This window comes from Salvia miltiorrhiza, chromosome 2 (assembly GCF_028751815.1).
Source record: "Salvia miltiorrhiza cultivar Shanhuang (shh) chromosome 2, IMPLAD_Smil_shh, whole genome shotgun sequence".
Taxonomy (NCBI): domain Eukaryota; kingdom Viridiplantae; phylum Streptophyta; class Magnoliopsida; order Lamiales; family Lamiaceae; genus Salvia; species Salvia miltiorrhiza.
The window spans coordinates 16,369,140-16,382,872 of record NC_080388.1 but is presented as its reverse complement, the minus strand read 5'-3'; the positions used below and the strand labels follow the sequence as shown (position 1 = coordinate 16,382,872).

The following is a 13,733-nucleotide window of genomic DNA, read 5'->3' as shown; positions in this document are numbered from 1 at the left end:
GAGGATATATATTTTCGACCCAAACAATGTGGTTTACTAAGAAGAAATGATCTTAGAACCAGACTTGAGTTATGAAGAGAGACCTCAGATGATGCTAGATCATAAAATTCGGCAATTGAGTAATAAGTCGATTGCATTGGATAAGGTCCAATGGAGATATGATAGTTAGAAAGAAGTGGAAAGAGAGCTTGAGGATAAGATGTGAGAGAAGTACCCGAAACATTTACAGGAGGTACAAATTTCGGGACGAAATTTATTTTAAGGGGGAGGGTATGTAACACCCGGGCTTTTGATGACGTGTTAATTGCTTAAGTTTGAGTAATTAGGGTTTAGATCCCTTGTTTGATTTACTTTGTAAAGAGATGAAGAGTTATATGAAGTTTTGTTGTTATATTTTAAAGATGTTGAGATGTTCTTTTGATGATGTGAGGATGATGTGGGATTATATCCGTATTTGAGTTTGAGTATTTGAATAATTCTAGATAACTATTTGAATGAGAACGGTGAACTCGGAAGTGAAATCTGAGTCCGTTAAGACGTTTTTGAAATTTTTGACTTTTTGACGATGAATAGTAAAGTACGGCTATTTCGTCTTTTTGTCGACTTTCAAAATCTTACGTGCACGTCGTCGAGAAATATTCTTAGTTTTTCGATACGAGTCCAATAATGAAAGTTTTTATTTTTGGACGACGAGTGAATATTAAATCGGGATTTCTCGATAAACGTGTAAATCTCGTTTATCAGAATTTCGAGAACGAGCTTGTATTTTCTATATTTATATAGAATTACGAGTGTAATAAAAGTGAGTAGGAGTTGAGAGGGCGAGTAACGAAGAGTATGGGTAGTTAGTCGTTAAAACGAGACGAGACGAAACGAGATATTTAACGACTAACGGGTTAATATCCTAAATATCTAACCTACCCTACCCCTAACCACCCCCCCCAACCGCCCAAACTCACTCACTCACACATATTACACGTTTGTTTCAGCCAAACACTTTTAACTCACACACACAACACCTAAAACACACACTAAACTCACGCATAACACCATTGTTGAGGAGTTGGAGCTTTTGACCTCCGATTTGAGCACCGAGACGAGCGCCGATCATCTTTTCGATCACGTATCTAAGTAGGTAAGATCTCTACCTACGTTTTGATGGTTTTCTTTTCGATTTTCGTCGACGTCGAAAAACGTCGATTCTCGACTTTATTTTGGAACGACGTCGGATCGTCGTGAAATTTTAGTATGTTGTTCTTGGGTAGATGTTGAGCATGTTTAATGAAGGGAGTAAGAACGGAACGAACCGTAGCTATGAAACCCATGAGGGCAGCCCCGTTTTTCACATATTAGCTTGTCTTTCGATTTTTGTTTGATCGTTTTGACTTGATATTTGTGCTTAGGGGTATGCTAGAATCGATATATATTAAATTCGTATTTTTCCAAGCACGAAAATTGTATAAATTTTTGGAGTATGATTATTTAAATTCGTGAAGTTTGAGACGTTGCATAATGAATATTATTGCGTATATGTGTTCTACGATGTCACATGAGCATGCTAATTGATTTACAATTTATGGATGATAATTGTTGAACGAAATTAAAACTGGAATTCTGTCAAAATTTTACAGCAGTTTCAAGCTTATGTTTCGATGAGTTTTCATTGCTTGATGGCTCTGAAATTTTAGTATGTTTATCTATGATATGTGTATTTCGTCGCTGCAAAATTTCATGTCTTTTGGATGATGTTTGCTATTTTAAAGATATTTTGAAAAAATCCTTGACAGAATCTGTCAACTGTTGGTAGACTTCACAAAAACGTTTATATCTATTAATCCATGAAGGATTTTGCATCACCGTTTTTTTTAAACGAAACTAGACTTCAATACTTTTCTAAAAACATAAGATTTCGATTTTTATGACCTCTGAAACAGAGCAGTTTATTATTTCAAAAATGCCCTGTTCTGCTGTCATATTTTTCCAACAGTAAAAGTGTATGAGTTTCATTGTTTATTTGGCAGATCATATGAACGTTTTCTCTTGTGAAATTTTAACCAAATCTTCAAGGATACCTTTAGTTTTGGCTGATTAAATTTGATGGAATTTTATTAAGGTTTGCCTTGGTTTCTAATGGCCTAAACAAAATTGGCAGAAACTGTCAATCTTTGACAGCCTGCACTAAAAGAGCAATATCTCCAAAAACCTTTAACCTTTTTGGTTAACTACCATTTTTAGAGTGAACTACACTTCATGAAGTTTTTGAGATCAATTGGTATGAGAGTTTATGATGATTGAGTTGGTTGTTATGAATTTTTAAAGATGACACAAAAACAGCAAAACTTTCTAGAAAACAACTTGATTATATTTGTTTTGATGGATGATACGATATGACTAAATGGTGTGAGTTGTGAGAGTTATGATTAACGCACATAAATGTTGGTATCTGACACTCGAACAATTGGTGTCGAGTATAAATGATAGTTTACTGATAAAGAGTTTTGATGATTTTGAATTGTTTGGTTTGCGTTGAAAAGATGTCAAGATGTTAAGTTTTGAGTCGAGAGACGAGTTCACGTAGTGAGATTCACGCGTTGAAATCTCGTGGCTGACATTATATATGAATAGGTCATGTCGAAATTTTTAGTGAAATTAGAATTTGAGCATAGTCGATTCTTGTTGACCCGTGACTCAAATACATGCCTAATGGAAAGTTTAACTTTCTAATTGGTTAATTAGACGAGATGAGAGCGAATAGATCTGCTAAGAAAGTGGACTTTTCGATGTGTTAAATATTTCTTTTAATTGAAGCGCTGCTAATTATAACATAAGGATGTTATAATTAATGAGTAATGACGAGAGATAATAATTGTTATATTGATTAACAATCAAGAGAGATGAACATTAGAGATACTAATGTTTCATAAAAGAGATTAGATTATTAATCGAGGTTTCTTTTATAACTTCTCACCAATTCTTCATAACGATGAAGGTCCTTTTGGGAAGTAACGACTTGAGGGAGAGAGTGACGTTACTCATTGATACAGAGACACAACGAGGTGGGCATTACTTTTACTATATGTATATAGAGATCCCCTGCGTGTCGTAGGCCTCTTATACGAATGAATGCATGAGATGATCTAACTGTTAATTTCAGTTTCATATATATCAAATGAGTTTAAATGTTACGTTCAAGCAAGTTATTTCATGACAAAATCTTTGAGTTAAAGTTATTTCAACTATTGTCTTGCCATAAAATGTTTCAATTTTAGTATGATATCTATCTGCTTTGGCTTTGCCAATGATGCAATCGAATTCGGGTCCTGAGCAGTTGATAGCTATCCTGCCAGGGCTAGTGTACACCAGTGACCGTGAGTCATCTAGCGGGTTGGCCGGTCAAGTGACCGTGAGAGGTGGCCACCTCTCCGGCACACAGTTTCAGATATGATAGATTACAAAAGAACTTAGTCTGATCAGACGAACTTTAAGAATCACAAATGAACTTAGTAAGCTTGGGCCTTTTTAGCGAAAAACTCCCTTGCTGTACTGATTATGATGGCATGACAATTTATAGTTTTGAAGCATGTATTTTTATACCTAGGCATACGTGCCCACTGAGTGCTTTTGTACTCAGCCCTGCATATGTTTTCTAAATGTGCAGGTTGAGCTGATGTGATGATGGTGCTGCAATGAGCGGAGTCTCCAGGGTTGTTAATAAATAGTTAACCTGTCTAGAATATGTCTTCATACATATGTCTAGCTACTTTCCGCTGCAAGATGTTGTTGATGTTATAGTATGTTATGTCATACTTTGAGTCTTAAGAGAATGGTTGCATATGATGTATAACTTGATTAATGATATTAATTAACTTTTATGCAGTCTTTCATAGACTGTTTTCAATTGAGTATTAATGAATAAAAATGACGAGTTTTATTAAGATGAGTAAGTTTTACGGCTATAAATGACGCCCCTTTTCTTCCCCTTCTTCTTTAACCCCATCCCTAGTCGTGGATCACTCGGCCTAACTATCCCTAGTTAGGGCGGGCTGTGACAATTCTTCCTTCTCACGCCCATCTTTCCTTCTCTCTTTCTTTCCAATTCACCAACTCTTCATTCCTCATAAGGCAGTCCTCTCCTCTTTCCAAGGCAGCCTTCTTCTATCTTTCGTCTTCTACGTTTTCTTGTCCTCCTTTGCCTTCTCCGTCTCCCTCCTCTCCTCACCTCATCACTGGCGTCCTCCTCTTCTGCATATCTGGACTCACCATGTTCTCGAATCTTCTCACGATCTTCTGAGACTAGGAGTTGGGTACCGTCTGATCATTGCCTCCATTATCAGCTCTCTTTTTGATGTTGCCAAAAAGGGGGAAGGTCAGAAGTCAGAGAGAAACCTTCCTTAAGGTTGCTCATGTCCTCTAACTCTTGACTGTAGATGGGACAACAAAGGATCACCAGAAGTTGTAAGGATGACGTTCCAATAAAGACCTCAAATCAACGGAAAACAAGTGAGAGTGGAATAAGCTTAGGAACATGAAGACACGAAGACAGAAGATGAAGATCAAGAAGTTCAAGGCGCAACCAAGCAGACTGCTGGAGTCCATGGGTTTCCCATGTTGTTTTTTTTTTCTTTTTTACTCCAATGTAAGTCTTGCTCTGTACCTCGACTGATGGCTTATCAGTCTTTTATTAATAAAAAGAACTTCTTTTTTATCTCAACCTGAAGACAATGACTCTTTGTCCAGGCTCTGATTATGTTTTTCTGACTTCTCCTTGTTCTGTTTTTAGAACTGTTTCATTCTTAACTCTAAGTACAAGTTTTTAGGTTCTATTGTTAAGGGGGAACTGTTTTCACCCCAGGTTTAGAACTTGTACTGTGAGTTCAGTCTTTTTGTTGTCTAGAACTATTGTGTGGTTTTGGCATCATCAAAAAGGGAGAAATTGTTGGGAACCTTGTGGAATATCCTAACCCTTGTTTTGATGATACCAAAATTCATAGGACTTAATTGTAATAGACTAGAATTGCTTTGAACTCAAGTGTTAGAGTTCGGTTCTAGTTTAGCTTGCGGTGTCGAAGACTGAAGACTGAAGAACGAAGGACTGAAGACTGCAGATACCAACTGAAGAATCAGTTGAAGACTGATTACTTAATGCGCGCAATGGACTGATACTAAAGTCAAGTATCAGTTGAACATTCCTTCTAGGACTGATCTTCCAACGTTCAGAGGAAGCCACGTACTCACAAAGTACAGCCGCATTAAATGCAGAGATCTCAGGATATCCTTATCTCTGCAGAGGTCATTCCTATCTGGTGGTTACTTTTCAGAGACATCACATCTTCTGTCCATCAAGAGAGCCGTTTCCACCCAGACAAGGAACCTCGAAGATTGAAGCCTCAGCCCAAATTCGAATTGCTATCCAATGGAAGAAATCTTGATGACGTTCTATGCCAACGGATCTATTCAAGAGTTCTCCTACAAATAGCGCTCGAGGATCACTTCAACCTTCACCGATTCAACGACATAAGCTGAAGCTCTACCGAAATTGCTACTTAACCTAAAGCTTAATCTCCCCAAAGCTTGAATCGAAGAAGAGAATTCCAAAGCCAAAATCAGTCACTACTGATTACACATATTCTCTTAGACCTTAGGCAAACCTCTGTTTACCTAGAAGCCAAAGGTCAAACTTGCTTCAAAGAACTTGTTCTTTGTAGTGAAGTTGGCACTCGTTCAAACCCCCCCCCCAAAGAGTGTTTGAGTGATTCGGAGTTCAGGAAAGTACTTTGACTCTGAGTGAGAAGTCTTAGCACGGGTTGTGCTGAGCAGAGAAATCCGACGCGAGTGAAGCGTGGGTCCTGAAGAAGGGTTTTCTTCAGTGGTACGGTTGTGTGCACCCGGCAAGCACACAGTTTGTTTGCAGTGCACCTGTTAAGCACTTGCGGAGTGGATTGTTGGTCTGATCAACCAACCGTGGATGTAGGAAAGGGTTTTTTCGAACCACGTAAAAGTCTCTGTATTGTTTACAGCTTTCAGTTTTACATTCTTACTTGTGTTATTTCAATTGATAAACTGAACACTGATTAACTGCAAAGAGTAACCTAACAACCAACAACGTGCTCCACCAAGGCTATTGCGAAACTAAGTTTAATTTCCGCTGCGTATGATATCAGTCTGACTGATCTATCTTTTGATAGTTAGGAAAAGTGTTATCATCTCTGTCTTAGCAAACACGACTGAAGCCCTTACGTGCATCAGTTAAGTTCCAACAACTTAACTGATAACTCTTTACTGAAGAGCTTTCAGTATCAGTCGTCAATCCTGTTTGGTCAAAACTGTTTTCAGTAAAACAGGAGTCTGTGTTTGCATGCAAAGTTTTGTTTTGATCTCTGACTGAGATCTCTCTGATTGAGGATTTGAAAAATAGCCCATAGGTGTATTCCCCCCCCATACACCTATTCAAGACCCTCTGGACCTAACAGACAAGTAATTAATTAAGTTTTCAAGTTCATCGCCCCTTACAGATAGATTTCTATGGTAAATATTTAATAATTTTTATGCAAATACCAGATTGTAAATGTCATAGGTGTGGTCGTAAGTAATATTGTCACGATGTAGAACATTATGGTCAATCATATCCATGGAAGGCTATGCTATTGAATGACGCATTGTCACAGACGATAGATAACATAAAGATTTTTGTTATAGATTAATTTTGTGAAATTGAAAAAACCTAAATAATATGGTGTTTAGCAAAAGGATTGTTGTTCATGGATTTTTCAAGAAACATAAATAGGTTGAAACGAAAACATAATATGATCATTCACAAATATAGTGAAATTCATACTACAATTTTCTCTTCATTGTTTGTGACATACTATTAATATTTTTTTATTGTACCATGTGAGGTTTCACATACTTGACACTTAGATGATATATGGCGGTACTGCTATATATATTAACAATGTATAGTAGTGCTGTGGAAATCGAAAATTATAGTAATAAATAAATACATGCAGGGATATTGTGACGCCCGTGGACGAAGTGATCGCCGGTGCAAAAGCGGCACGAACTTGGAGCAGCTCCAATTAAGACTTCCCAGCGGAGAGGCACATGGATGAACTGGAACACACTCGAACGAGAGAGAGTCCAAGAATATGTTAGAATGAGACGACATATTCAAGGAGAGCTTAAAAGATTTGATTGGGCTACTCATACCAACAAGATGCATCTTTTTTTTCTGGTGACCACGTGGAAGAAACTCCAAGGTTTAGCGTGTTTGGCTTGGAGCAATTCCAAGATGGGTGACCCCCTGAAAAGTTTCTTAGGGAGCGTGCGCGTGAGGACAAAACATGCTAGAAAAGGCACTTATTGGTTTGGGAGGGGGGTAAACATAAATAACTGAGGCTAGTGTTGGACAATATCTCTGTAAGACAAATTGCCAGGCTATATGTGCTTCGCGGTTTAACGAAAAATGACTCGAAGATACAACGATTCAGTGAACTCAAGGTGTTTTACACTAACATGCACAATGTTTTGGGGAATTACTCGATATTCGGCACTGGGAACTCCCCTAAGCCTCGAACTATATGAAACATATGAAACTAGACTCAACTACATTCGACTCGATATGCTGAATGTAATTTTCTGACCATGGGAGGGCCTCTTATTTATAGCCAGAAGGTGGCTGTTCATGAACTGGTGTGAAGTGGTTGTTGGGGTTAAACTTGAACCGGTGCTTGCGGTAGAATATTGGACAAGTGCATGCGGTCGGGTTCAAACAGGTGTGTCTCCCGACTCTAGGCGTGCCACATGTATGCCAATTATTGCCACATCCGCACCATGTGGTGCAATTGCTGGTAAGCTTGTTCGCCCTTTGCCATGTCACATGTCCATATATGCACTGAACTGCACCGTGTCTGGTCGCGAGGCGCTGCTGAGCTACCGGACCATCACTGAGCCAGCTACGTGAGTTACTTAGCCAAAACTTTTGGCTCCTCAAAGCTCCTCGCGAGTAAATGAGCTTATTTTCCCTTATTTTAAGTTACAATATTCTTGGGTGGTTGATTATATGATTATATGACATTGAATATCATAAATATATTTTCGAATCACAATTTTACACTATTAAAAATTATAATATTTCCTAAAATATGGTGGAGTCCAATGAACGAAACAACAATATAGAAGAATATAACGCATCGATTTCGTTGCAAGAAATTTTATTTAAACGTTTGCATTATAGCTAGAGAATGTATAACACGAATTGATTTCAAAAAGATGATCAAATTAGGAGTAGTTAGGAATAGGGATGCCACAGCTTGTTAGCAACTTCTTGGCATTGGGGTTTTGGATGTAGGGTCTCAAAGATGGGTCCGCCACGTACTTGCAGAAGCAGGGTTGTTGTTCATTCAGCTTACTGCAGCACTCCGCCGACGGATTTCCCCCACTATTTAATGCGGGCAAACACGATTTCAGCTCATTCGGGTTGCACGTCACCGCCTCAATTTCATGAATTTATGCCACCACAATAATAACCATGCAGAACGCTGCCACCACACCCTTCATCATTTTCACCCTAGAAAAGATATATTGAGTATTTCTAAATGCTTGTTGGTTTTTTGCAGTTGAAAGTTGCTTTATTTAGTTGCGAATGAATGTTTCTCTATTTATAACCGTGAGGCAAAGATGGCTATTCTTTATGTTTATGCAACAATATTTCAGATTCAAAGTATATGCTACTTTTTTAAATTTGTTTAACAAATTAAATTTTGATAGTTATGTAAATTCTTGGCTTTGATTTGGTAGCCTAATTAAACTTGTCAGATTATTTAAATTTAATTCACATGGTTAATCTTAATACGCTAATAGATTTTCTAGATTTCTTATTTATTAAATTGAGATTTATTAAAAAGTAAAAAAGAAAAAAACATCCCTTGAAAGCACAAGATGCAGACTAAGGGTACAAAACTTAAAAAGCGAAGGAGAACAACTCAAAAAGGAAAGTCAGGATCATTATCCAAATCATCCGACCAACGCCTATGGACGACATTATTCATTGCAATCATACTAGGCCTATTGGTGACGTCAACCACAAACTCCCTCGGCTTGTGACCCATTTCTTCCGCATTCCTGAGACGACTTTTAATACAACCTTCCGGAATTACATGTACAGGCTCTCGTTCCTTTACCGAGCCCTTTGGACAACCACGTCCGCGCTTCTGCTCCGAGAGCAACTGCATCCCCTGATTAACTTGCTCCTCTAACCTAATAATACGACTTGCCATGTCATCCGGAGAAGGAATGGATGTCTTATCAAAATCAACTTCCTTCATCGGCGAATTAACCCGTTGGCTCGCTGAATCTTCTGCCCCAACTACCGGTTGTTGCTCTACCACAGCTCCAGGATACAACTCCAAAGTTCCCTCTACATTCGAGCCTTCCTTATCACTAGCCTTGTCCGTGTGAGGTGACCCATCATTTTCCTCCTCATTTAAAGCCTCTGCTTCATAATTGGAGTCCGCAATGATAGTCTCTTCCACTTCCTCTTCCTCATCCTCATCAAGCGCTTGATATCGGTTAGCATCCCCCGCCAGAGGGAGATCATTTTTCTTAACCGACACTGTAGCCGCGTCTAGAAGATCAGGACTTGAAAGAGGTTTAAGAATATCAACTTTGGGCTGCCATGCAGGAGTCGGACCCTCTCCCTTATCAAGATTCTTCACAACCACAGCAGGAGGCTCTTGTCGCGCCTCCTTCCCTGACTTCTTCACCTGCTTCTCTGCCGAACATCCCTCCTTTCTCGGAGACCGAGAGTTTCCACCTTTTCTCCCCGCAGAAAGCTCCGTCGGCACCTGATTCACCTCCCTTTCCTGCGTACTAAAAGAAATTTCATCCTCATTTAAGACAGCATTCGCTAAAGGGCCAAAAGCATTGGCGTTCGTGAAGACCGCCTCCACCCCTTTTCTTCTTTGATTCAAATCCTCCAGCTCCTTCAAAATATTCTCCTCTGCAGAAAAAGGTTTTCGCTGTTCAGCCATAAGAGTTTCTCGGCCTGTTTCCTTAAAATTATGATCAATAGGCTACCAGTTTTTGCCTTTTAATCTAGGAGCAGGAAGCCCAACCCCTTTGATGTTGTTCTCCCTATTAGCATCAGTATAATTCATCTTCGGAACAACGTCCTTCTCTGTCACTTTGCATTTATTGCATTTATCCCTACTGTGGCCTGTAATCTTACAAAGAGAGCAATAGAGCGGCAGTTGCTCATAATAAAACTCAATGTAGAAAGAATTAGTACCACACCCAAGAGTCATCGATTCTTGAAGCGGTTGAGCCAAGTCTACCTCCACCAAAATCCGGGCAAAATGCCCAACTTCTTTATACGCCGAGGGGCTATCAAAACGTATCGGGAGACCTATTGTACGACCAATGGCAGCAAACACTTCCGGATGCCATAACTCAATCGGAAGATAATATAACCTGACCCAAACATGGCATAGAGAAGATATTTCTTTGTAAGGGTCAAAGAAACGAACCCATTCCCTGATTCGGAGAGAGCCTTTGGATAATTCCCATCCAGTTCGTTGCTTCGCCAATGCCTTATCCTCAGCACATGTGAAAACAATAGTGTAAAACCCTTTGGCCATAGGAATGAGAGACCAACTTTCCTTAACTTGCCATAGCTGCTGTAGTTCTTCTTTAAGGGCAAGGGCCGTTATAGGCTTGTCTCCCTTACGGAGCAATAATCTACCAATGAGAGCATGACTGAAATTTTTGACTTGTTTCTTATAGAAATCCAAAGGAATATCAAGATTATAAGAGTCACCAATCTTCTCGGATTGCAAAGAAACAAATTTGGTTGCCAAAATATCTGCTTTACGTACCGCACGTGGCCGAACAATTGCAGAGTAAGAAGGCTTTAGCGCATCCTTATCAGCATCATCGGTTTCCTGACGATTGTCAGTGGAGGAAGCCGCCACCCCTCTAACTGCGTGCGGTGAGGAACGATCGGAAACGAGGTTTCCGTTCAATCGGGGGCCAGCAGCAGTAGGGGACATAGCGCTAGGAAAAGGCGTAATCGGCGAAGCCCCATGTGGCAGAAAATTAGACGACACCGGAGGCAAGTTCAGGCCGGATCTGTCGCTGGTGACAAGTCCGCCGGAAACGAGCGACAAAGAAGCCGTCAGTGAAGGAAACGGCCATCAAAGCTAGAGGGAGGGTTTTCACAGCTGTACATAGCGTCGTCCCCCTGGGCTGAGTGGTGGCGGCGAGCGAGCAACGGCTGGGGAACGGCGCGGGAGATACTCGCTGAAAAGAGTTGACCCGCTGTTCCGGATCGGGATGCAGAAAGTGGATCCGTGGCGGCTCCGGATCGGGATGCAGAAAGCGGCTGCTCTGGATTGCTGGAGAACCGACGTCTTCTGCTCCGAGCACAGGTACTCAGATCGGCACAACTGCAGCTACAATCCGGTCATCGGAGCGGCGAAGCAGATGAAAGCTGAGGCGGCTTTGGGCAGAGGCAGGGGCGGGGCGGGGCGGGGCCAGAGGCCGGAGGGAGGCGCCGACTCGAGCTAGCTGTTCCAGGCGGTGGCGGACGGGCTCGCCGCGAGTGGAGGCGTCGGGTAAAGCAGCGCCGAGGGGCGGCGTGTCTGGTGTGCGAAAGTTAAATCTCCTAGAGATAGAAAAAAGAAAAGTCACCAGACCTAACTAGATCATGATTTGAAGCTCTCATTTCCCCCTTAGACTTTTTTTTAGATTTATTGAAATGACTTTTCAAAATTATGTTCCAAATACAAAGATTGATCAAATTTCTTCTCAAAAAATATTTATCAAATTTTAGTTCATGGGTTGCCAAATAATAATTACAACACATTAATAATATAAATACTAAAATATTACCATAAAAGGAATGAATACTTGCAAATTAACTATCAAGCTGTTAACATTTTCGGCAAATATTTTATTACTATACTTAATTATTTTCTTACAAGAGTTTAAATAGTTGGGCCATATTTATATATTAAATTGGGCATTGGACATATTTGTGTAAGGCAATTAAGGTTGGAGCCCAAAATTAAGCATCATAGTAGAACTCTGTCTTCAATTTCGGTTATTGAAATTCTTTAATATTATTCAACTAATGGGATATTTAAAAACTCTAAGCCGCTATAAATCGGTATTTGGCCAATTATTTTTGCATATTTCAAGTGCTAAAAAATGAGAATGTTGTTTATTTTTTCCACCTAAATATTATGATGGTTCAAGTAATTTTCTAACACTTTATAGCTCTCTCTCACCGAATACTATGACTGGCAAAATTGTATTCATCGAAGCGAGATAGAAGAGGAGATGGAATAGAGTCGATCATATCCATGGATTCTATGATTAGACAAGTAATTAATGAAGTTTTCAAGTTCATCGCCCCTTACAGATAGATTTCTATGGTAAATATTTAATAATTTTTATGCAAATACCAGATTGTAAATGTCATAGGTGTGGTCGTAAGTAATATTGTCACGATGTAGAACATTATGGTCAATCATATCCATGGAAGGCTATGCTATTGAATGACGCATTCTCATAGACGATAGATAACATAAAGATTTTTGTTATAGATTAATTTTGTGAAATAGAAAAAACCTAATTAATATGGTGTTTAGCAAAATGATTGTTGTTCATGGATTTTTCAAGAAACACAAATAGTTTGAAACGAAAATATAATATGATCATTCACAAATATATTGAAATTCATACTACAATTTTCTTTGCATTGTTTGGGACTTACTATTAATATTTTTTTATTGTACCATGTGAGGTTTCACGTACTTGACACTTAGATGATATAGGGTGGTACTATTATATATATTAATAATATATAGTAGTGCGGTGGAAATTGAAAGTTATAGTAATAAATAAATACATGCAGGGATATTGTGACACCCGTGGACGAAGTGATCGCCGGTGCAAAAGAGGCACGGACATGGAGCAGCTCCAATTAAGACTTCCAAGCGGAGGGGCACATGGATGAACTAGAACACACTCGAACGAGAGGGAGTCCGAGAATATGTTAGAATGGGACGACATATTCAAGGAGAGCTTAAAAGATTTGATTGGGCTACTCATACCAACAAGATGCATCTTTTTTTCTGGTGACCACGTGGAAGAAACTCCAAGGTTTAGCGTGTTTGGCTTGGAGCATTTCCAAGATGGGTGACCCCTTGGGAAGTTTCTTAGGGAGCGTGCGAGTGAGGACAAAACATGCTAGTAAAGGCACTTATTGGTTTGGGGGGATAAACAGAAATAATTGAGGCTAGTGTTGGACAATATCTCTGTAAGACAAATTGCCCGGCTATATGTGCTTCGCGGTTTAACAGAAAATGACTCCAAGATACAACGATTCGGTGAACTCAAGGTGTTTCACACTAACAAGCACGATGTTTTGGGGAATTACTCGATATTCGGCACTGGGAACTTCCCTAAGCCTCGAACTATACGAAACATATGAAACTAGACTCAACTACATTCGATTCGATATGCTGAATGTAATTTTCTGACCATGGGAGGGCCTCTTATTTATAGGCAGAAAGTGGCTGTTCATGAACTGGTGCGAAGTGGTTAAACTCGAACCGGTGCCTGCGGATGAATTTTGGACAAGTGCGTGCGGTCTGGTTCAAACAGGTGTGTCTCCCGACTCTAGGCGTGCCACATGTATGCCAATTAGTGCCACATCTGCACCATGTGGTGCA

At 39.7% G+C, this 13,733-nt stretch overlaps 1 long non-coding RNA gene across 1 annotated transcript; it reads left to right on the top strand.

Annotated features, from left to right (window-relative positions):
• Window positions 1-945: 945 nt before the first annotated feature.
• On the top strand, window positions 946-3,924 carry LOC131011375 (uncharacterized). Its single transcript, XR_009096876.1, has 2 exons — window positions 946-1,135; window positions 3,659-3,924. It is a non-coding gene; the product is annotated as an uncharacterized LOC131011375 (long non-coding RNA).
• Window positions 3,925-13,733: the final 9,809 nt, after the last annotated feature.